The following is a 24,317-nucleotide window of genomic DNA, read 5'->3' on the forward strand; positions in this document are numbered from 1 at the left end:
TGGTTAAATAAGCAAATGACCATGTGAGGCCTGGCTCATGGTAAGTGTTCATAACAAAGGGCAGAGAGGTTGGGAATGCAATCTGTAGGACTTTTGAATTACTTTCAAGCTTTTGTTTTCACTTTGTCCTCAACTGGAGGAGAACAGTAGAATTCAACTGGAATTCTAACATATTATGTAATTTCCCTACCTATGTGGATCCCTTCACAACTAGAGAAAGTTAGAACTTGAAATGGGAAGGAATGTAAGTGGCATCTCTCATTTTACAAATGAAGATAGAATCCCCAGAGTGGGGAAATGCCTTGCCCAAGGCTGTACAGCAAGTAACTGACCCACAGGGTGAGAAGAACTCAGGATACTGAGTCAAAGCTTTCATTGCTGCACCCCAAAACCCCTCTCATTTCTGCTGAATAGAAAATGAAATATTTTAACAGTTATGGCTCTGAAATTCAAAGTGATACAACAGGAACCAGGGGTGACATTTCACATTTCTTGAGCACCTGAAATGTACTAGGCACATATATGCATGCTGTCTCATTCAAGCTTTATAAAAGTCCATGAACTAGGTATTATGATTATTTTCGTTGTTTTATAGATGTGGGAAACTGAGGCTCAAAAAGACTAAGTGACTTTCCCAGGGACCCATAGCTGGGAAGTGGTGGTGTTGGGATTGGATCCAGGTCTTTGTGACTACTAAGCTCACACTTTCTGTGCTTTACCTCATTGTTTCACTGACAGAAACTTCCCCAAATAATTTACAGACATTTGTGGGTGTAGGGCTGGCCCTGGATCACATATCGAGGGTAAGATGGAGGACTGGTAGCATTTCTCATCATGGGGACACAATTAGACCATCTTTCTAGCAATCTTTCACACATACTGAAAATATATCAGTGGCAACTTCAATGAGGGGGCCATTATTGGGAAATTCACCTACCCTTCCCCACTGCCTGCTCCAGTCCACCATTAGTGGTTTCTTCCTTCTGTTAATTTGTGGCTCTCATCCCCATAGCTGGGAGTGGGGATGAAGGCACTGTAAATCCTGGAGCTTAGTATGAATGAATGTATTCTTTCTTCCCTCCCCCACCTGTTGAACTCTGACTCATCTTTCAAAGCTCAGCACAAATGTCATTGAGCACAGGAACTTATAACATTCTGAGTCATCACTCTGTGCTATGGGCTTGGGCTACAAGGACTATTAAGGCAGCACAGGTCCTGCCTAGACTGCTCACTGTCTGGGGGGCGGATGAGAAAATACACAATTACAATGTAGAGTGGAAAAGATGATGACAGATACAAACACAGGGCTGTTTAGAGGATGCACCCACTTCCAGAGAGGGCTGGGTCAGGGACTGCATCTGTTACCAAATTTCTCTGGGATATAGCTTCTCCTCTCATATTTCTCACCTCACATTTTGCATGGTCCCTGTCAAAGCACTGATCTTGGCTATTTGTGAGGGTCTATTTACTTGTCCATCTTAGGATGTGAGCTCCTTCTGTCAGCTGTGTATTCCCTGTGGCTAAAATGGGGGCTGGTACATAGTAGGTGCTCAATAAATGTTAGTGGAGTGTAAGTGTAAGTGGAAATAGGAGACAGACTAAAGATAAGAGATAACAAGGTTGGAGGGAGGGCAAAGAAACTAGAGGAAAGACAACCAGAGGAAAGTGAGGTAAGGGATATGGGACTACAAGAACACATTGGACTTACTTTCTGTTTTGACTGGAGATGGCCCTGGGGTCTGGGATAGGCCAAAGCCAGGGGAAGGCCTTTGGGCCCCTGAGGTAAAAAGGCAATGATCCTCCCATTGCCCTGTTGGTATCTGGTTGGTGAGTGAGAAAGCTCGAGGCACAGCTCAAGGTCTTGCTAGAGGAGCCCCGTTAGGGCATTTCTCTGGCTCTATAACTTTTTCATTGTACTCTTCATATTGATTGAGATCCCAGCTTTATTGTGAATAATTTACTAATTCATTGTACCTTATTTTTAGATCTCTTTTTAATCGGATTTTTTTTTGGTCACAGTGATTTATATTTGCTAAATAATGACCTTCTCAATGAAGATCACAGTGAAAAAAGAAATCTTAGGCTAGGAAGTTTTCCACAATGGTGGGGGGCAGTATAGGCTGTAGAGAAGGCACAGGGAGACACCTCTGTCTGCTCTCTCTCCTTGGGCACCTGATATTACTTTATGTTTTTGTTTTTCCATGGCTTGACCACCTTCTAACATATCATGTAATTTACTTATATATCATGCCTCTTATTCATTATTTCTCTCCCCCTCCCACAGTAGAATGTAAAATCCATGAGATTAGGAATAGTTGTCTATTTTATTCACTGATACATCTCCAACATCTGGAACAGAGCATGGAATATAGCAGGTTCTCAATGAATATTTGTTGAGTGTATAATTGAATAAATTAGAAATAGTGCAGGTTAATGCAATCCAAGATTTGGAAGCCACTCTGAGTGAAAAGAGGGAGCCTAGCTTACAAACAAAGTTTCAGGCTCATGACTTCTGGAAGCCTGTGGAAACCAAGATGGCATTGGCCTTATTGGTGGTGGTGGTAGTCATAGTGATGATGGTGGTGGTGATGATGATGGTGGTGGTGATGTTTATGATAGTGGTGATGATGGTAGTGGTGGTCGTCGTGGTGGTGGTGATAAGTGATGGTGGTGATGATGACAATGGTGATGATCATAATAAAGAGGGCATAAACTCCTTCACATCCATGGAACTTCAGAGTTTATCGAACACTTTTGTATCCTTTTAACTCGGATGCTCACAACATCCTTGAGAGGTAGCAGAGGCCAACACTATTGCCACCATTTTCAGAGATTTCAGTAATGAAGTGACTTGTCCAGGACTGCACAGCCATCAGAGGCAGAACAAAGACTGCAGCTCAAGTCTTACTGTCATCCATATTATGTCACCATTTACTGATCTCCTCCTATGTGCCAGAATTTAGGGCTCTACATTCCTCTCCCCTGGGGATTTGGGAGTCAAAGACTTGAACACTTCACTGCAGATGCCTCACTTGCCGGTGATGCAGGTTCAAAGAGTGATAGTGCCATTTTATGGTGGCCACCTTCCACTGTTTACCCAGGGAAGCAGTGATTGCAAGGCTTGAGGGAGAAAGTAGAAAACAGATACACAGAGATGGGCAGAGATGAGAGATCAGGTGGGTCCAGAGAAGATAAGGTGGGGTCATGGGCACCACAGTTCCTGATGGCTTTCTGGGCCCAAGGTCTTGTCCTTCATGAGCCCTGTCTCTATCTACTGGTGTTGGGATCTGTATAATAAAACCCACTCTGTCTAATCTGGCACTACTAGGAATCTGTCCTCTTCAAGCATCTCTGGCAGCCTGTTTGCACAGTCTTCAGGAAATCATGCATCTGAGACCCCCACACTTGAGGTCAAGCAGAGACACACTGGAGTGTGAGGAGGGAGGCCATAAGGTGAAAGGCTTGACCTTGCACTCCTGAGTGATTACAACCCCAATCCCACTCCACCCCTTTTGTCTACACTCTCTTCTGACCCAGAAAACCCACTCTCCATCCTTAGGTGGAGTTAGATTTTAAAATTCCCATCTAGACCATGGTCTGACCTGTTTCTCCAGTTCATGCTGGCCATCATGTGCAGGGACAGTGCTGGAGCCCCAAGGTGACTGAGAAGCAGCTTCTGTCTTCAGTGTGATTACATTTTTGCTACATCCCATGATATGTGTCCCTTCCCCAGCTTTCAGGAATTTCTATTGGAGAGACAGGCATGGGTAGAAAGCCCATGATTGGGCTTTCCTGAGGGGTGTGTGTGTGTGTGTGTGTGTGTGTGTGTGTGTTTGTGTGTGTGTGTTTGTGTGTGTGTGTGTGTCCATGATAGTAGTAGGCAGTGCCAAAAAGTGACCTCTGTTCAGTGTGGCCATCACTCTGCCCCATCCTACACTTGATAACTTGTGTCTTTGGGAAATAGAAAAATGAGCCTTTTTCAGATAAGCCTGGGACCCTATCTACCTCACTAGTTTACCTCCCCAAAATTTTGTGTGAGCATGGGACAAAATATGCAGACCTGAGCTACGTTAGAGATCTGTCTACTTGTGTCTGGGTCAGAAGTCCATTCTGGACCATACATTATTAATTTCTCTGTTGATCATAAGGAGCCTGGTCTGGGTTGAAGCTGAACCTTCCCATCAACTTCTCTCTCTTTTCTCCTTGAGCTGCAAAGCCATCTTGACAAGGGATTGCTAGATTAGGATATCTGGAAAGTTCCTGAGAAGCATCTTCCAGAGGGAAGGTGGGAGCTAACAGTTGTCAACGTGTGCCAATCATTATGTTCCTTGCTCTATCTATACGGTCTGGTTGAAGTTTCATTGCAAGGAAATAACACTGCCCCAGGGGTCTGTCAGGACCTAAAGTTTCAAGTATGTGGACAATCTTGGGACCAATTTTGGTCTTGGGAAGACCAAGCAAGAGGAAGTAAGCTTAGAGGAACATAGGAGAGGTCTCGAGGGGAGGGATATAAGGTAGAAGCACAGAAGGTGAATATTGGCTGGAGCAGATGAGGTTGTGAGCATTGTGGATCTCTCCAACCCTACTTCCTCCAAAGGTGGGCCTGATAATGGGGAGATTTGTTATCCAGAAGTCTCTCTTTGGGGAGAGACTGGAAACTTTATACTGAGAGCTGAGAAAGATCTATCATCTACCATGCAAACAGCATATGATTAGAAATATAGAAAGAACTTTGATTCATGTCCATTTGATTCCATTCTACATATCCATTCTATGCAAAACATTGTCCCGGGACTGAGAATTCAGATTTTGCTCAGATTTTGTCTCTCACATGTCCTCACTCTTAATGCTTTCTGGTTCTACCTGGCTTGCCCACAGCCTCTCCCTATTACAGGTCAGCATCTCTGCTTTCAACCCACCTGTGTCAGTCTCAATAGTTGAATTATGATGAAGGAACAAACACTTCTGTTATCTTAGTGGCCTAAAACAATACAGGTTTATTTCTCAGTCATATTGTATACTTAAAGTAAGTCACTGGAGGGTTCTGACCGTCCTAGTCACTCAGGAGTCCAGACTGACAGAGAGTAAATTAGGTGAATGACATCACAGTCTCAACACTCTAGCAGAGAAGGAAACAAGGGGAATTAGTGCTTTTAAGTGCTTTCACTTATGATATGCTCACACATATCACTTCTGCTCTCAGTTGAATGGCCAAAGGAAGTCACATAATCATGCCTAATTTCATGGGGCCAGGGATGTATAATCTTCCCTTGTGTTTGGAAGAAGAGGAGAATCACAACTATTGGTGAGAACTACAAATATGTCCCTTACCTCCTGTAATTCACCTCCCTATTCCTTTCCCTCCTTCTGTTCACCCTGATCTTCTATAGGAACTTCATTCCTTGACCCCTTGGCTATTCTAATGTTCTCTCTTTCCATTCCTCCCTTTGTGTCCATTCCTTTATCCCTAACTCGGCCATCTGCTATCTCCCCCTTCTGTCCTTCTGTTCCCCACCTGCCCCCCTGATGGTCATATCTTCATCACTTGGCTGCTTTGAATAGACGTGACTAAACACAACCTCCAGCTGTAACTTCACACGTTTCCCTTGCCCCTAATTGAGCTTAATGATTTATGTCTTGTAATGGACACAAATGGGCAAGAATTCCTGGATCTCATTAATAATTTTAAGCATGCCAGAAGTAGGATTTTTAATCTTAAGCAAAAATTAAATGACCATAAAATTTTTGTTCGCTTCCCAGGAGACAATCCCATTTCAACTTGACAGCTTAATTAAAAGCTGGGTAAATTGGACACAACACTTTTAATAAACAGGACTTGGCAGGCCTGGGAAAGAGATAGAGGGGAGGTGAGAGTGGGAGAAAATAAAGCTCACAAAGTAACAAAAGGAAATTAAGTTATGGGAGGTCTCTTTCCTTAGAGTGACCTTTCTGGGAGCTTCAGATATCTTCAAATGATGCCTGACCCAAAAGATTCTGAGAGAATTGATTCTCTTACCTGACTCTAATTTCCTCCAGAGCCCTCTATTTCACAGAGCAAGAAAGCTGTTGTCCAGGAATGTTTTTGGGGATCTTTGCAATCCTCCCTCTTGGGGTCCATGTGTGACTCCTTCTGGACCAACCTTCTTATAAGCCCCAAGTTCACTGGGAAAGCTGATGGAAGGCTGGGGTTTGGGGGGTTAATTCTGGGCAACCACACTGCATGGTGGGCTTCATGCATAGACTTATTTTTAGCCTCAATTCTTTCTTCCATTTTATGGTCTTGCCTTACCCTTAGATACTTTTTGACCATGACTTTCTATGGCCAAGTGTTTTCACTTCTACCAAGATTTAGATCTTCCCCTGGTTCTGCCACTTCTACCTGCTGTAGGTTAACAGGCTCAGAAAGTCCAGCATGGGCCCTGACTGTAGAGCCCATTGTCAATGACTACGCAGGGCTTACCCAGCGTTCATGAGCAGACTGAGGTAAAGCCTATGAGAAAGTTATCTGGTTACTATTCTTAGTATTAACAGAATACAGTTGTCTCATCATATTAATAGATGCACTATATAGAAGGTGAAGATTTGGAAGAGAAAGAAGGCAGGCACACGGTTTCCCACTCTCTAGAACTCTTTGTTCCAATCAGAAGGGACCACATTTCCATTTCCATTTAAGAAGGTCACACTCTCACACTTCTCCCCCCATCAGTTGTCTGGTTGGGTTGATCTTATCTTTGCATTCAACAGGAATCTACTTATGTGTGGCTGCCACATGCTGCTTTAGTTAAACTAAGGCTGCCTATCTCTCTTGCACAGAAAAAAAGCCCACTGTATTTTAAACAAGGAAAGGAACTAAAATATGTTTAAAGGTATTTTATCCTTCTGTGAAAAGCCTCATCTGGTGGAACTGGCTACAAGCACCTGAGTAGGTGAAAATGATCTCTCAGGCAGGTGTGGGATTTGCTGACCTTTGAAAAGAAAGAGTTAGTGTTGAGGGAGAAAACAACCATCATCATTTGCTGTCCCCTTTTCACTTCCATTAAAGGCTCTTGTAAACCTAGAGCTTGAGTGAACCTTGGCAATCAACAGGGTGAAGAAGCCAAACCTCAAAGAGAGGAAGCGACTTATGTGAACGCCAAAATGGGACGGTGGCTGGGCAGTCAGAAAGACGGCTTTCTCTGGATAACCAGAACTTACGGAGAGTTGCTTATTATTTTTGGCTATTGGTATTTCTAGCTTCGTGCAAAGCTACAATTTTGCCAAGTCTCCCTGCTAAGTGAAAACAAGTTTCATTCTTTTACACTGACTTCCGTAAAAAGCAAAGAGATGCTCTTGCTTAGAAGACCTCAAGAGCCTGAGGTTGTCACGTTTGGGTGGGGAAGGGTTTAAATGATAAAAGGAAAAGATGAGGGTGCTTAGTGTTTGCCTATAACCAGAGATGGGAACTAAGAATGACTGTAAATGGGCATGAGGTTTCTTTCTGGGGTGATAGAAATGTTCTTGAACTTGATTGCGGTGGTAGTTGCAAATTTACTAAATTACTAAATTCTGTAAATTTACTAACATTTGTTCAATTGTACATTTAAAATGAATACATTTTGTGGCATGTCAATTATACCTTAATAAAGGTATTTTTTAAAAAGTAGAAAGAAAGAAAAAGAAAGAAAGAAAGAAAGAAAGAAAGAAAGAAAGAAAGAAAGGTGACCCAGAGTGAGGGCTCAGACAATACTTTCAGGACGAGAGCAGAGGTCAACCATACATCCTGGGTCTCCACATTGGTTTGTGTTTAGGCTTTTGATGGCCGTCTACCCCCAGGACCCATGGGCAACGTCTGAAGCAGATGGCTCAAGTTCCAATTAATCACACTCCAGACCCTTTTCTCAGAGCTCAGTCTTGATCTGACAGCTCTTCGGCTTCTGTAAAATACATATTGAATTGGGTGACATTTAAGAAAGACAACATATGTATTGTGCTAGCCATACAATCCTCTGGGCTATGGATGTCCTGTTAGATTCCCAGAAAGCAGGATGCTTGTACTTCAGTAGCCTAGATACCCATGAAATGCTTTTTTCAGTTGTTACAACACTATTCTTTCTATTTTATCCAAGTTCAATGAATAAAATGACCACATGAAGACTATACAGGTACTGCTGGCCATTGTATAAACTACTCAACGTTCTTCCCATGAGACCTAATTTAGCAAGTACCCCATAGAATTTAGTACCTGACAAAAAGGTGAATGACTTATTTGATAAGCAGTGGGAGCACTGAGCCCATTGTGGCTGCTTCTCCTTTTCTTTTTCCTTCTCCTTCTCCTTCTCCTTCTCCTTCTCCTTCTCCTTCTCCTTCTCCTTCTCCTTCTTCTCCTTCTCCTTCTCCTTCTCCTCCTTCTCCTTCTCCTTCTCCTTCTCCTTCTCCTTCTCCTTCTCCTTCTCCTTCTCATCCCCCTCCCCCTACTCCTTTTCCTTCTCCTTCTTCCTCTATTCCTCCACTTTCTTCTCCTCCTTCTTGTCTAGACTGCCAGGACACTCCACGCCAGTTAGAGCAGAGTGAAATATATAGTGTCATCTCTGATTTAACTTTTTCTCTGCTCTCTGGTCCACTTTTGGTCCTTCTCTCACATTTATTCAATCATCAAAGGTCTCTCCAAGCACACAGCATGGACCATTCTAGGCACTGGGGTTGAAATGATGGATAAAATACAGAAGGAGTCATGGGAATAAGTGCAAATAGAATTCTGTAAGAGGGGCCTGCTCCATATACTATGGCAGTAGAGAAAGGAGGAAACAGTAGGAATAGAGAAATAGGGGACAACTTTCCAGGATAGTGTATTAATTATATTTTCTTGTTTTCTGTATTCTTGATGCTCTGGCATTTGTGACTTCACTGAGTGGGGAGTGACTCTCTCTCCCAGGGCCAGCCAATTCTTAGGGCTCCACCTTTCATATGTAAACTAACCAATCCAGAACCCAAACTCTGAACCCCTTCCTCTCTCTGGCTATTATATTCCAGGAGGCAATCAATAATCTTCTGCCCTATATCATCCTAGAGCCAGGTCTAGACAATCAGAGACCACCCCTGGAGTCCAGACCTACCAGCATTACACAAACTAGTCAGTCCTCAGCTACTCCTACTGTTCTGACTTGCCTTTCCCATAGAAAATGCAATAAAGGGGGGTGCCTGGGTGGCTCAGTCGGTTGAGCGGCCGACTTCGGCTCAGGTCACGATCTCGCACTCCGTGAGTTCGAGCCCCGCGTCGGGCTCTGTGCTGACAGCTGGGAGCCTGGAGCCTGCTTCCGATTCTGTGTCTCCCTCTCTCTCTGCCCCTCCCCCATTCATGCTCTGTCTCTCTCTGTCTCAAAAATAAATAAACGTTAAAAAAAAAAAAAAAAAGAAAATGCAATAAAGGCACTAGGCCATGCTTTGTCCTCACCCCCTCTGTCTCCTGACCAGACTGGTGTTCCCTTCTCTCAGGAAATATAATAAAAAATTGTCTTTCGGTGTCATCAGCCTCTCCACATCATTACTCCGTCACCTCCATAAATTAAAATCTTGTGGGTACAATTGATACAGGTAGGTAAAGCTTGATGGGCGACTGTGAATCTTCCAGGTGGAAGGGTATTCCAGAAGTAAAACTAGCTTTTGCCTTGGCCCACTCTGTGTGTGGTGAGACTCGGTGAGACAGGGCCTTTAGGGTGCTATGTCTGGTGCGTACTTTCGGTTTTTTAAAGCCAGTCTGTTAACATTCCTTTTGCAATGGAGACGAGGCATAAATTATAAATAATCATGTCTGGGCCAAGTCTTACCTATATACGATTGAATTTTCCGCAAGGTCTGGTTCTGACTGTTGTTTCTTTTGTTCTATCAAACATAGACCATAACACAGTGTAGACTTTGAATCTTGACTTTATCTCTTATTGTGTCCTTTTTCAAGTTCTTAACCTTTCTGCGCTTTAGTTTCCTCATCCCTAAGTGGAAATAATACCAGTAGCCCCCTCGGAGAGTGGCTATGAAGATTACAAGGATAAATATTTGTGTAGCACTTAGAACAGTGACTAACACAGAGTAAGGACTATGCAAGCATTTGCTAAATTACTTTCTGAATCCTGCTATGGGGAAGATTTTGGAATCTGTAAAGATGTGGAAGGTATGTTCCTACCCCTAAAGAGTTTACAAGTGTAATGGAAGCTTAGAGCATTCTGGGAGGTCAAAGGGCTGCTCGTGAAACTGTATTTGCATGAGATGATGAACAGACATGTTTAAGGTGATAGCAGACTAATATTTTGGCCTTTAATCACTCTCAGATAGAAAAGGGACAAGAGAAAGTGACAGACCTGGGTTCAAAATCTGGACAAACTGACTTCCTGGCTCTGCTGTTTCCTAGCCATGTAATCTAGTTAGTTAATTTCTCTGAGTTTTAGTTTCCTCACTCATACAATGTGTACAAAACTTGAGAAGATGGGAGAGAAATAAATAATAATAATAATAATAATAGCTGACATTCACTGAGCACTTGATACGTGTTGGGCACTGGACTGTGAATCTTGTGAGGAAACTGGCTTAGAGAAAGTTTAGTAACTCAGTGTCCTAAGTCACTCAGCAAAAAGTGGCTGAGCTGGGATTTGAACCCAGTGACTGTTCTAATAACTGTTATTTTATGCTAAATCTCTCAGAGCTGTGCTGAAGCCATTAGGTCCTCAAATAATGACAATAGTTGTTATTATTAATATCCTTGATCTACTGGGTTAATAGCCATGGATCATTTAAGACTCCTTCCAAGCATTTTATTTTTTTCTCATCCCCAGCCTAGTGATATGCCCATGATGTGTTGTTCTTGGCATGTATATACCAAATTATCCTAAATTCTCAACTTTTTTTTTTTCAAGTGATAAGGAAATAAGGAAAAGTCCTCTTGGGTCCTAGGCACATTAATTAAAAAATTAATTCAATAAAGTTAGTAATGAAACAGTCTGATTACAGACACAATTAGAACTGCAGGTCTTTGCAGATGAAGAACATTAGGTTGGATAAATGATTTACTCCTAATGGATTTAATACAATAACACCAGATCTGAAAAGTCCAAGGAATTCTGGGAGCCAAGCTGGGACTGACTTGGCCTGATAGCAACCATACAGTCCACAGCCAGGTCAATTTAGGTATTGGATCAAATGCCAGGCTAAGGCAAGGAGGGAGTTAGTTGGCAGCTCAGCTGTCAGAAGGTCCTTAATGTCATCAGATGTCAGCATGATGATGTCACTTTCAAATCCTTCCTGTTCATGACTGTGACTCCCATCCTTTGTAAGAACAGTGACACGTGCAATGGCAGCCCCAATAAATCGCTTCTGATGAGCTTCCTTTTTTTGTTCAGATACTGGACAGAGTTGAATACTCAGAGGGCACCTGCTGGGCCTATGCACATAAATTGATTTGAGTGAATTATGTTAAAAAAGAGAAAACAGCTTAATTCAGTAACTAACTTTTGTTTCATTTGTAGCTTTCATTTTCTGTTTTGACTAATTTTCATTCCCCAACAAATGTCATGGCAATGTGATACAGTGGAGGGAACACCAGGCAACAGGCAGCTCTGGGTCCATCTCTGGGTTGTGGCTGTAGGCGATGGGTGGCGGGAGGGCAAGATATTCTGGTGTAGTGTAAAGAAAAGAAGCCAGATCAAGTTTTGAATATGGCTCTGGTACTTGCTATATGATTCTCAGTTTGCTCATCTTAAAATGTGTGTTAGACATCAACTTCCCAGTTCAAGTCATACATGAAAAAATGGTAGAGTAGAAAACTCTATTTAAGTAATTATTCGTGTGAATTAAATGCCTGACAACACAGGCTTAACAATAACCAGCTGCTTTTCATCTCCTCTCTCCATCAGAATTACAATGCTTTTGTAGGCAAATGTGATGAGGGGCCACAGCATGCATCCAGAAGCCACGGAGTTCTGGACCAGGCAACTTGAAATAACAGATACATAATTTTGTGCTTGATTGGATATCCTCTCCAAGTAGACCCTGGTCTAGATAAATAAGAGGCACTAACAGTTTGGAACCATATGTGAGAGGAGGAAAATATTAATGGAGAACAATGTATCTATTAGCTTATTTTCTCCCCTGGGTTGAGAAAAAATTAATAAGCCAGGTTAGCTCAGTAACACATTCTTCTGCAGGTCAGGGTTTGAGAACTACTGGTTTCGAGGGATACCCTCACCCGGGACTCAAGATCCCTGAGTGAGCGCCAGCCCCTCCCTGTGCCTTACCTTCTTCAGTCTCCTAGCCTCTGCCCATCAGATCAGGCTGTGTTCACAGTGCCTGTCTTCATCACGGGGCTTAATGTCTGCTCATTCCTGCATTTACTCATTCCCTTTTCTTAGACCCTGGGCTTTGTCAAGGCCCTTCCCTGATTGGGTTGCTTTCTGATGTCCTTCCCTGGCTCTGTGCCTATAATACTGTATCATCTTTGAGGAGCAGGGGAAGGGCATCCAGCATAGCACATTTCCCTTCCCAGCTCTTCTTGGGCTGACGGTGGTTTCCAAAACTCTGCAAGGGCAAAAGTTTCCTTTGTATCCAGGCAGTGATGTCTAGGATTGAAGTGGATATGAGCGGATACTTACAGGCACTTGTGTCTGGCACAAAGATGTTCATAAGATATTGTTGAACCGATGTGTGAGTGAATAAATGAAAGAACAAAAGAGCAAATAAATGAACGGAGGATAAGTCAATGAATGCGTAAGAAATGGAAGCATGGATAGCAATTTGAATAGGTGAAACAATATGTGAGCAAATGATAGAATGAAATAATGAATAAATGATGCATGGATGACCACAGTTCAGTCAATGTTACAGTGAACCGAGGCTGCTTTTCTGGCACGGCCAACCTGGCCTGGGCTAGTGCACACCATTCTCTTGCAATTCTCCTCAGAATCTTCATTAGGATAGCAATTTTCCACCCTATTGTTTCAAGTTTGGATTGTAAGATTGTTACCATTTGTAACTCTAAGCTGCATTAGGCACGGGCTCCTCTTGCTTGGTGCTTTTGATTTGTTCAGCTCAAACCTTGGTTGGGCCACTTTTCAGCTCTCCTTGCTGAAAACTGCTATCTACGGGGCTGAAAACAAAGGGGCAGGGGCTGGAGGGTTCAATGTGCAGCTGCCTAGCCCACATGTCTGACAGTGGGGGCCCCACAGCCTCTGTGGTTCTTGGAATGCCGTTGATAACCTGGCTGTTATGGGTGATGTTCCTTATCTGCCTTCCCACAGTTTGTGGTACTGCAGAGAGAAAGGGAGAGAGGAAAATTCACTGAACAGAGCAAAGTATCTCTCCCAGCTCCTATGGGCCAGGCACCTTGCTAGGCATTTCCCTACCACGACAGTCCTTGAACTCAACGTTGATCTTCCTTTGCAGAACTGCAGGCCCGGAGAGGTCAGACCATTTTCCCCAAGGTCAGACAGGGAGGCAGAGGCAGAGGCAGAATTAAAATCTTGGTCTTGGAGAGGTCAGAGCCATGAAATATCTGTTAGAGGGGGCGACAGTTCTGTTTTTCCTGTGGTCTCTGGGCTGGATATGGGCCATATCTTTGGGGATGGGTTAGGTTAGTACAGGCTTAGGGCAAGGTTGCCTGGATCATCTTTGCTGCTTCTGGGAGTGAGAGGAGAGAGAAGTTGGTGCCCTGTGATAGGTCCATAGAGAGATGAAAGGGACCATGAATTTGGATGAGAAGAATGGGCTCTCTGTGGTCAGTAGCAGGTCAAAGACTGGGGCTCTGAGAGGGACCAGGGTGTGAAAGGGTGCTGAGAGTCAGCTAAGGGCCGGTGGAGGTGAGGCCAGTGTCCTGCCTTCAGTATCAGGCAAGGTGCTACGGGCAGGCTGCTATTTATTCTTTCTCATTCCTGGTGAAATGCTTCTGTTCCTATGCCTGAAAGGCTCTTGGCTTCTGCGAGACAAGGGCCGATAGGCAGATTCTCCAGAAATGGGGACACAGGAAGCAGGTGATTGGGGAGCACTCTGCTGTGTCCCTGGGGGTGCATTTCCAAGGTTCCCAAGGTCAAGCAAAGTGGGGCACAGCCCAAAAAGCAGTCAGGGTTAAGGTCCTAAATATTCTCACCCAAGACTGAATGTCTCAGCAGGAAGAGGAATTACCAAATTCATTCATTAAGTGCCCATTGACACTTCTATTATAAAGAGTAATCATTTGTTTTTATTGAGATCTCTTCCCTTGATTAAAACCATTAGCACCAATGAGTAACCACAGATCAATCAACAAGCTTTTGTAAATGCCCCCAATTTGGTCCTCATTGCAGCATGAATACATCGATTATACCTCTTAAGCATCTCTCCCAGCTGCCCACTTATCTCCCCCTCTACAGCTGCCACTCCGGTCCAAGCTCCCTGCTCACCCGCCATTTCTCACCTAACCCAGTCCCATCCCTGCTTGGTTCTCCAACCCCCTGCCTGAGACTCCGCGTGCTTGTGGAACTAATACATTGGAGGCAGGAAGATGCAAGGACGGGAGCTTGTTGGGAGCTGTGCCTGAGGGGAGGAGGGAACTGGAGAGGTTTAAGCCATCAGTGGCAGCCAGGAGACTGGAGGCAGCAGCTGTGGGAGAATCTGGTGGGTAGAGCAGAGAGGACGTGGGGCCAGTTTGGATGGGGAGGAGGGAGAAGGGGATGTTTCTAGGCTGGCCTGCTAGCAGTGCCCATGGGGAGGGGAGGAGGTGTGGAGGATGTCCACTATGATGGTTCCTACCTGCTCCCACCTCAGAGGTTGCAGTGTAGGCGCCCTGCACTGGGAGGTCTCTCCCTGGGGAGGGAGAATCTGCCATGGGGAGCTCTTCCCTTCCTCTGTTAGCTCTGGGCCTCACGTCTCCCCCTCTGAGGCCATGGTGGATCTGAAGGCAGGGACTTCCCAGGACTTGTCAAGGTCCATTTACACTGAGGATGCCAAACACGTTTCTCTTTTACATTTTAATTTGGTTCCATGACTATCACAATAGTCCCCACTGTCTTGAACGTCCCAGATATGTCCTGAGATCAAACAGATTTCAAAGTCTTCCTTTCTGTCCTCTGGTCCCTCTCCACTACCCCCCCTCCTTTCCCCCTTACACCGCCCTCAGGGACTTGGGGTCCAGTAGAATCCCAACCTTCCCCTTACCTGCACTGATTTACTCTCTGACTTTGGGCAAGTCATTTACCCTCTCTGGCACTCAGCGAAAACAGAGAGGGCTTGGATTAGGAAGTAAGACAGACTTTCAGGACTTTCATTTGAGTGCCCTTGGATTCGTCTGGGAGAGGGAGACAGAGACAGAGACAGATGGTAGAGAAGTCCTTCAGTTCAAGGGGGCCCAAGTCCCCCTCCCTGCCCACCGACCTCATGCCTGCAGGAGCCAGTGTGGTGGAAACTATAGCAGCTACATATGACATCCTGGAGGGAAATACAGAGACAGGGATTGAGAAAAAAGAGACCAAAAGAGGGAGAGGCAGAGAGAGATACTTAGGTAAGGAATAATAGAGCAGAGAGAGGGACGTGGGTGAAAGAGAAAGGAGTCTGATCACATTTTGTCCCCAAGACACTAACGCTGCGCCTCATTTTGGGACTTCTGAAAGCCCAGGATAGAAGAGAAGCCTGTTCTCCTTCCCAGGATATTTGAAGGAACTTGTGTGGGTCCTGTGGGGTGAGGTGCATTCTGAGAGACTAAGAGAAAAATTACCAGGTGTACTCACAACTGCAAAGAAAAGACCTCCCCCCCCCCCCCCACCTTCCCGAAACCAGCCAGGGCGTGCCTGGTTGTAGTCTGACATAAAGGCGGGAACCAATCAAGTTCTGCTGAGTGGTTTGAAATAAAGGCGGGAACCAATCAAGTTCTGCTGAGTGTTCAAATTTAAATGTCAACTGGGGCGCCTGGGTGGCTCAGTCGGTTGAGCGTCCGACTTCAACTCAGGTCATGATCTCAGGGTCCGTGAGTTCGAGCCCCACGTCGGGCTCTGGGCTGATGGCTCAGAGCCTGGAGCCTGCTTCCGATTCTGTGTCTCCCTCTCTCTCTGCCCTCCCCCATTCATGCTGTCTCTCTCTGTCTCAAAAATAAATAAACGTTAAAAAAAAATTTAAAAAAAAATTTAAATGTCAACCAACAACAGCTCTGTAACCTCTAAAAAAAATCCCTAACTTGTTTGTGCCTGTCTATAAAAGAAGCTGTAAGATCCTTACTCAGGGCCTCTTAGCGTCACCGGCAACGAGTGCGCGGAGGACCGGGTTCGAACCTGCAATAAACGACCCTTGCCGCTTGGCTTTGACTCTGGACTCTGGTGGTTTGTTTTTGGGGGGTCTCTTGAGTCGGGGCATATCAATTCCATAAGGAAAATCATTTCCATAGTGACGTGAGTCCGCCTCTACTTAGTGCGTATGGCAGGGAGCAACACCGTTTGTCCCTGGACACAACGCCTTCTGCTTTGCACTTGCTGCTAGCAGCTGAGAGTCCGCGGAACACAGCCCCCTGCTCTGACTCACGCATGCGTTTTGAGATGTCATTGCTCTGGAGGTGACTCAACAAACCCATTTTCTGAGGCCAAAATCAAGGCAGGACTTGGAAGTCTTAACAGACGCACAATTCATTAATTTCTTCATTGTCCTCCCCTCACTGCACAAATGGACCAAGCTTGGACCATTTGTCATACCAGTCGACATTCTCACTTACTCTGTTTTCCATTTGCACTCCGGGGTCCTTGCCAGTGAATAACTAGATCTTGGCATCACCAATCTCTGTCTTCTCCCAGGGGCCTTCATCTTTGCTGTGTGATTATTCTGTTTTAATTTTGAGGGTCTCGTGACTCCTGGAGGACAGCCTCCCACAGGGGTGATGGGGGCTGGGAAGCCAGCCAGCCTTCGGTGCCTGGGACGAGCTGCTCATTACTGCAGGTGCCCGTCTGTGCGCCCCCCTCGGGTGCCCTGCCCACACAGGCAGCTGAAGACGGCGCAGCTGTGCAGTTGCAGGAAGATGGCGATGGCTTTTTAATAGCTGGGGGCCCCCCTCATTCATCTGCACATGCTGAGTTTATTTTGCCATTTGTCAAATTCTGACTCTAGGGGACCTGGGTTTGGAGTGGTTTCGGGCTTCAAGATTGATGACCCGAGTGAATGACAGGTCCCCCTTCTCTTCTAAATAGATGGTGTGGCCAATAGGAAGCCCCATCGCCCGCTCATCTCTGAAAGGCCCATTTCTCCACCGCTGCTGAGGCCAGAAATAAAATATTTATTTGGGAGCTAACCAATATGCCACAGCGGCCTCCCTGCCTGTGCTAGACAGCGAACGAGCTCCGAAACGAGGAGGCAGCTTAATGGCTCAACCCGGGTCCTCGCTTTGCCAAAGGGAGGAACGAATGGAAAACAAGAAGATTCCAGTCCTCTGGAGACTGGGTATTCATTGGATGGAGATAGATCTCTATGGAGGTATGCATTTCCTGTGGCTGCCTCAGATAGTCCTACAACACACTTGGGCTAGAGCAGGGAGCCAAAGGAACAGGGTGTTTGAGGGAAATAAAGCACCATTTTCTTAGGCAGGAGGGACACTTCATGGAATCTTGAATTCCCAGGAGTTGTGAAATCCTAAACCCAGTCCAAACCTCTAATCCTTGAATCCCCACTAGAACATTTCTCCTTATATTGGAATGCTTAACGGCTATGGCGAAATCACGACTTCTCAAAGCAGATGATGCCCTGTTTGGAATAATCTGTCTGTTGAAAGCATTTTTTTTTTTTTAAATGCTGAATTGACATCTGTCTCTCTCTGCAAGTTCTACCCACTGGATCAAGATTAGTTTAGGAAGCACACAGACCACATCCACTCCCTCTCCTTAATGGCTCTGGTAAAAAGAAAACCACAGGTCAAGGTGGAGTCACTTGCCCCCAGGACAGCAAACCAAGACTTAACTGCAGTTGTAACTACTCTAGGAGGGGAGTTTTCAGCCAGCCAATCTGAATTTTCTCATCAGTATGAATGAGGTAATCAGACACGGGCTTTCTCCATTTTCCCCCACCCAAAGGAAGATGAGGTAATCAGCAAGGTAAGACCCCCACTGCCTTTCCCAGTAAGGGAAGGTGACCTTGCCCTAAACAACCTTTTCTCTTCTTTTGTTAATAGCTCCTTGCCCATCCCCCTTCTTATAAAAACCTTCCATTTTGCGAAGCTCTGAAGCGCTCCTTTGCTTCCTAGGTAGGATGCTATCTGATTCATGAATCACTTAACAAAGTCAATTAGATCTTCAGATTTACTGGTTGAATTTTTTTAACAGCCTTCAGCAGAAAGAAAGTAACCACATTCTCTTTGAGACTTCTTTCCTCCAGGCTGTCTCCTCAGAGGGCTCTTTCATGCTGGGTGCTGGGGATACACAGAGAAATAAGTCTAGTGAGACTGAGGACAGGTACCTCAAAGGACACACTTTCAAATCCCTTTACCATGCTGGCATTTGAGGAGGGAGCCCGCGCATGGCTGGTTATTCCAACATTTCCACCCCTCTGCTCATTTCCTTCCTAACTCACCCCCAAGAAGAGAGGGTTGGCAGTTCAGGATTCAGGATGCTCATTGGGCCCTGTTTGACTTGTGGGTAAGGCCACTGTGGGTGAAGAGTTCATACCATAAATGCAAGTGTCATCTCCCCTTTGCAGCCTGGTCCCCAGGAAGTAAGGAGGCCAGGCAGGGCTGGACTACTCAGGATAGACTCAACCATACTTTCTCTGTTCTGCCTCTTCTGTGCTTACAACCAGGTCAGGCCTACTTTGTTGACTCCACCCTCTTAGAATCAGAAGTTACTGGCATGTCTGTGTGTGTGTGTGTGTGTGTGTGTGTGTATTGTGGGGACCATTTGACTAACGAGAAATCCTATGTCAAGGGATTCCCTCCTATGCCAAGGGAATTACAGACTTGCTCAGCTTCCTTGCTTATCTTGTTATTCTTGTTTTGCAGTAACTCCCTAGTTGAGGGACTCTCAGGAGGGTACAACTCAGGAATTCCCAAGCCTCTGGCTTCACACCATATGGATAGTACCAAAGTTCAGGTTAATCTTTGGTTTTCTTATACAGAAAGGTCTGTGACATCCAGACCTAAACTGAATATCTACCTTAGAAAATAAAAATGTAAAAAAGATGGCCATGAGGCACTTATGCCTTGCCTGCCAGAGGGGGATGGGGTAGCATTGCTGTATCTGTCGGTCTCTCTCCTCCTTGCCCTGCAGGGGAAGGGCAAAGATGGGTGATAAATGTGTACTGGGTCTCCTCCCTATCTTGGCTCTTGGTCTATGGGTAAAGATGAAAAGCAGCTCAGAGAGATTGAACTGGGTGTGCTCAAAAGAAGTAATGTCAAGAAGTACGCCCACTGAGGCTGGGGTTTTGTTCATCTGAGGGACGAATGATTTGTCCAACCTCATGCTATGGCACCACAAAAGGTGGTTGGCTCGGTCTCCTTCGGGTGCTTGGTGGAACGATCGTTAAAATAATGACAGCAGTTTCTAATGCCAGAAAAGGTGGAAGTGAGCAATGAGTAAGAATGAAAAAGCAGATGAAGACCACTAGAGAAATAATGGCATCCAAGTCTCTACATTCTTTATTGGAAGAAAATGTAGCAACATCTATCAAAATTAAAGACATGTCTACTCTTTGATCCATAAATTCCATTTTTAGTTTTTTTTTCCTACAGATATACTGGTACAGGTAGGTAAAGATACATGAACATGGACATTAATTCTTGGCAATATGCAAGAAAAGAAGGAACTTACCTATACATCAATGGGGGACTAGTTACACAACATAATCTGTCTTTATGAAAGACTATCACAGAGCCTTGAAAAAGAATGAAGCTGATCTAATTGTGGTGATATGAAACTATCTTTGGGACATATTAAGAAAGAAACCTTACAGAACAGTGTGCTTCCATTTGTGCAAACTACAAAGGTCTATTCACAGACATATATGCTTGTATATGTTTAAACTATTTCTGGAAGGGTATATATAAGAATGGTAATACTGAGGGGCACCTGGGTGGCTCAGTCAGTTAAGCATCTGACTTTGGCTCAGATCACGATCTCATGGTTTGTGAGTTCGAGCCCTGGGTCGGGCTCTGTGCTGACAGCTCACAGCCTGGAGGCTGCTTCAGATTCTGTGTCTCCCTCTCTCTCTCTTCCCCTCTCCCACTCATGCTCTGTCTCTCTCTCACTCTCTCAAAAACAAACATTAAAAAAAAAGAATTGTAAAAAAAAAAAGAATGGTAATACTGCTTTACTTTGGGTTGGGAATTGTGGTGAGGGAATAAAGAATGGAGAAGGAAGGAGGCTTGGTTTTCTTTGTATACAATTTTGCATTCATTTAAATTCATTATCATAAGCTTGTACTCTATTCTCAACAAAAAGAGTGTATAATAAAAAGGAAGCATATGCCTTCTGCACATCTGCCAAATGCTGAGCCTCTCATTGCCCCAGATATTTATTGAACACACATTGTTTGCAGCACACTGCGCTAGCCCAATTCAGGGAGGAAGTGGAAACGATGCTTTCAGAGAACGTACTGTCCAGGTGGGAAGCAAAATGTGTTGACGTACTTATGGTACAAGTCAGAGGGAAAATTTAATCTTCTCCAGGGAGCTGGAGAAGATTGTGTAGAGCTGGTGTGTAAGGTATTGGTAGTAAAATTTTGAGACCTGAAGATGGACGAACGGGACACGGCCGAGAGAGCAGCAGGAGCAAAAGATACAGAACAGGAAACGGACGACCATGTTGTGCCTGCTTGTCTGTTTGCTTTACCATCAGACATCCTTTCTTTGGGGTTATGGTATCATTTGTTTTCAGGAGTCTTTGTGAGAATGCAGACACTTGCTTTTGATTGAGGTATAAGAGAATAGATTTAGTGGGAATACCAATAAACCAGCTCCTACCCCTCCCCACCAAAATGACTGGATTTGTAGCATTCGCCAATTTCCGTGGTGTAACTCTTCCCACCATGGCTGCCTTCAAGCTACCCATACAATATGGAAGTTAGGAAGAGACACACATAATCCATTCTTTTTAAGTTTGACAGAGCTCGCGCCAACAAGTCACTGGAGACGTTAGGATCCCACAGTATCAGGGGCACCTGGGTGGCTCAGCCTGTTAAGCGTCTGACTTCGGCTGGGGTCATGATCTCATGGTCCGTGGGTGTGAGCCCCGTGTGGGGCTCTGTACTGACAGCTCAGAGTCCGGGGCCTGCTTTGGATTCTCTCTCTCTCTCTCTCTCTGCCCCTCCCCCACCCATACTCGATCTCTCTCTGTCTCACAAAAAGTATATCAGAGCTAAAAAGGACATCGAAGAAATTATTTTATTTATTTATTTATTTATTTATCTATCTATGTATACATTTTTTAAAGTTTATTTTGAGAGAGAAAGAGAGACAGCATGTGTACATGTGTGCACAAGTGGGGGAGGGGCAGAGAGAGAGGGAGAGCGGGAATCCCAAGCAGCCTCCAGAGTCCCACTCGGGGCTTGATCCCACAAACGGAGAGATTATGATTTGAGCCAAAATCAAGAGTTGGAGGCTTAACTGACTGAGCCACCTAAGCCCCTGAGGAATTTTTTTTTAAGTTTATTCATTTATTTTGAGAGAGGGGGGTGGAGGGACAGAGAGAGAGGGAGGGAGAGAGAGAGAATCCCAAGCAGACTCCATCTTGTCAGTGTCCCACATGGGGCTCAAACCCACAAATGGTGCGATTATGACCTGAGCCAAAATCAAGAGTCGGACCCTTAACTGACTGAGCCACCCGGGCACTTCCTGCCCTTTTAAATAAGTTTGCAGGCATTGCTGGAGAAAAATTTTAAATGAACCTTAGCCACACATGGGAAAATGAAGGTGTTTGCACAATGTCAGGGGAGGTAGCAGAGTTGGGACATTATCTTCTACCTTTTAGTTTAGTGAAATTTCTACTTCTCCTTGGGAATCACTAATACAATAGATGGAGCGTGGAACTGTGCTGTTTTGAGGGAACAAGAGTGTATAACGAAAGGCAGAGAAATTTCTCCTAGAGATCAGAAGTGGGTAGTGTTCTGGCATGTGTTTTGGTCAACAGGAGGGGTCTGTGTGCTGGGGGTTATATGCAAAGACTATTGCTGGGAAGAAGGGTCAGAGCCAGAAGAGATTTTGGGGGGAAGGCTTGGAAGACAAAATCCCCAATGGAACAGTTTTGTTCGGGACTGACTTTTCTTCCTGGGACAGGAACGTAATATGCTGACCTGGTGTACGGAAAAGAAAAAGTGGGCAAGTCCCATCCATGGCCTTAGGATCTATGTGCATGTGGGCAAGTTATTTCCCCTCTGCAGGGGTCAGAGTCTTCCTCCTTTAAGAGGGGCCAGGAAGTGGGGGTTAGGAGATGGTTTCCCAGGAGCCTTCCAATGTGCCAGTCTCTGAGCCTGTGAATCAGTCACTCAGCGAAGAAGTCCCAACAACCATAATGTAAGAAGTGGGGGGAAGAGCTGGTAGAGCCTGCTGGGTTTAGTTACTTACACCCATTCTGGACAGACAGAAATCAGAAGCAATAGGAGGCAAAAGTGAGGTTTGTTTTTGAGTTTATGGCAGGTCCAGGGAGGAGAAGATATATTAGGGAAAAACAAGACGGAGGTTCCTCTTGATCATGTCATACTTTAAAACGACAGGACAGCCCGTCCTGAAAGCTCTTCAGTGGGGACTCATTACTTTCAGGGTGAGGTCCAAATTCCTTTGCATGGGTATAGGGAGATCCATTTTATTCCCTTGCTTATCTTTTCAGTCTCCTCTCCTGAGTCCCCCAGTCTACCCCCCTGAATTGCCCAGGCGGTGCTCCAGGAGCACCTACTGCTAGCTAATGTGCTGCAGTTTAGTCCTCAGCCTTTGCACAGAACCCCTCCTGGAATGTTCTCCCCATCACATTTGCTGGGCAGACATCTACTCCTTCTTTGAAATCTTGTGCCAGCATTCCAGTGTCTTCCTTAATTCTTTTTTACGTGGCAGCCCTGCCTCCAGAGAGAGACAATCACTCCCTTCCCTGTCTGGCATCCATTCTGTGTGAATGCCATTTTAATGCATTGCATTCAAGTTTCTGTGTTTATCTCTCCTACTTCACTGTGAGCTCAGGAGGGCAGGGAACTCCTGTCTTGGCTCCTGAGGTTGAAACAATGACAACTGTTGGAGCTGGTGACTGACTCCCAAATGCTGATAAAGCCAAGAAGAGAGAAGGGGAATAAAGCTCGTCCTGTAACCCGCCCTAGAGCGCCACCAATGGAGACAGAGTCCAGTGGGCCAACCAGATGCAAAGACTTTTGCTGAAAACCAGATGGGAGTGCTAATCTACCCAGTCCCTCCAATTGTTTTTAGCCCCTAAGGGGAAATTAAGTGAAGCTCCCAGAGGGGTGGGCAAGAGGGTTGTAAAGATACTGTAGAGGAAGTTTAATGAAAGCCTTGTTCAAGGCAGCTCCATGCTGGGCTCCAATAACGTCATTCTCTCTGGAGGGGAAGATCCTTCCTCAGCTCCCATGAAACCCCATGCCACTGCTAAGAGCCAGAGTGGATGTTGTGGCGTGTCCCCAGATCCTCTTTCAGCACTGAGGGATTCACTCCACCCACCTTCCTTCGCCTTCCGTGGATGCTGCTCTCCAGAGCATGCCCCATTAAACTTCTTGCATGCCCACCTCCAACCTGGAGTGTGCTTCCTGAGGAACTTATCCTAGTGGGTAGTATCAGCCTGCTGCTGGGGGCTGTTGAGATTAGCAGAGTGGTCAGAGTTGGTAGGTCTGGGTGATGATCTCTTGGGACAGGGGCAGGAACTGATATTACAAACAGAATGGTGACTCCATCAGAGCGACCAGGGGAGCCACAGTAAGGACTGGGGTCAACAGAGGTCATCAGAGTGGTGCTTAGCCTTGGTCCGTAAGCAGTGACCCACCATGGTAGTCTGGGACTTTAGCAGAACCAAGAATGTGGCAGTGGGAGTGGGTCACACTTCTGATATCACACTGGCAGGAGCTCTCAGGGTGCTTCTGTCTCACAGGGTGCTCTCAACCGTGGCTACACCTTCGACTCCCTTCAAAAATACTGATTCCAGGTCTAGAATTTGAGAGATTCTCAAGGCTTCGTTAACCTACAGTAAGGCATAAGCCCTTGCCTGTTGTAAAGAGTCAGTTTCTAGTGTGTGGCTCTTGTTGAGAACTACCAATATGGTAGAAAGATGATACACTCTTATATCAGACAGAGCAGGGTTTGAATCCTGGTCTTACTGGTGGTTGGGGAACTTTATCATGTAGCTAATTTTCTGAGCTTCCATTTTTTCATCTGT

General features: G+C 45.2%; 1 pseudogene; it reads left to right on the forward strand.

Annotated features, from left to right (window-relative positions):
• The first annotated feature begins 2,588 nt into the window (after positions 1-2,588).
• The window catches only part of LOC122205849, a 29,862-nt pseudogene continuing 8,133 nt past the window's right edge, over positions 2,589-24,317 (forward strand).

Source organism: Panthera leo, chromosome E1 (assembly GCF_018350215.1).
Source record: "Panthera leo isolate Ple1 chromosome E1, P.leo_Ple1_pat1.1, whole genome shotgun sequence".
In the NCBI taxonomy this organism is placed as follows: domain Eukaryota; kingdom Metazoa; phylum Chordata; class Mammalia; order Carnivora; family Felidae; genus Panthera; species Panthera leo.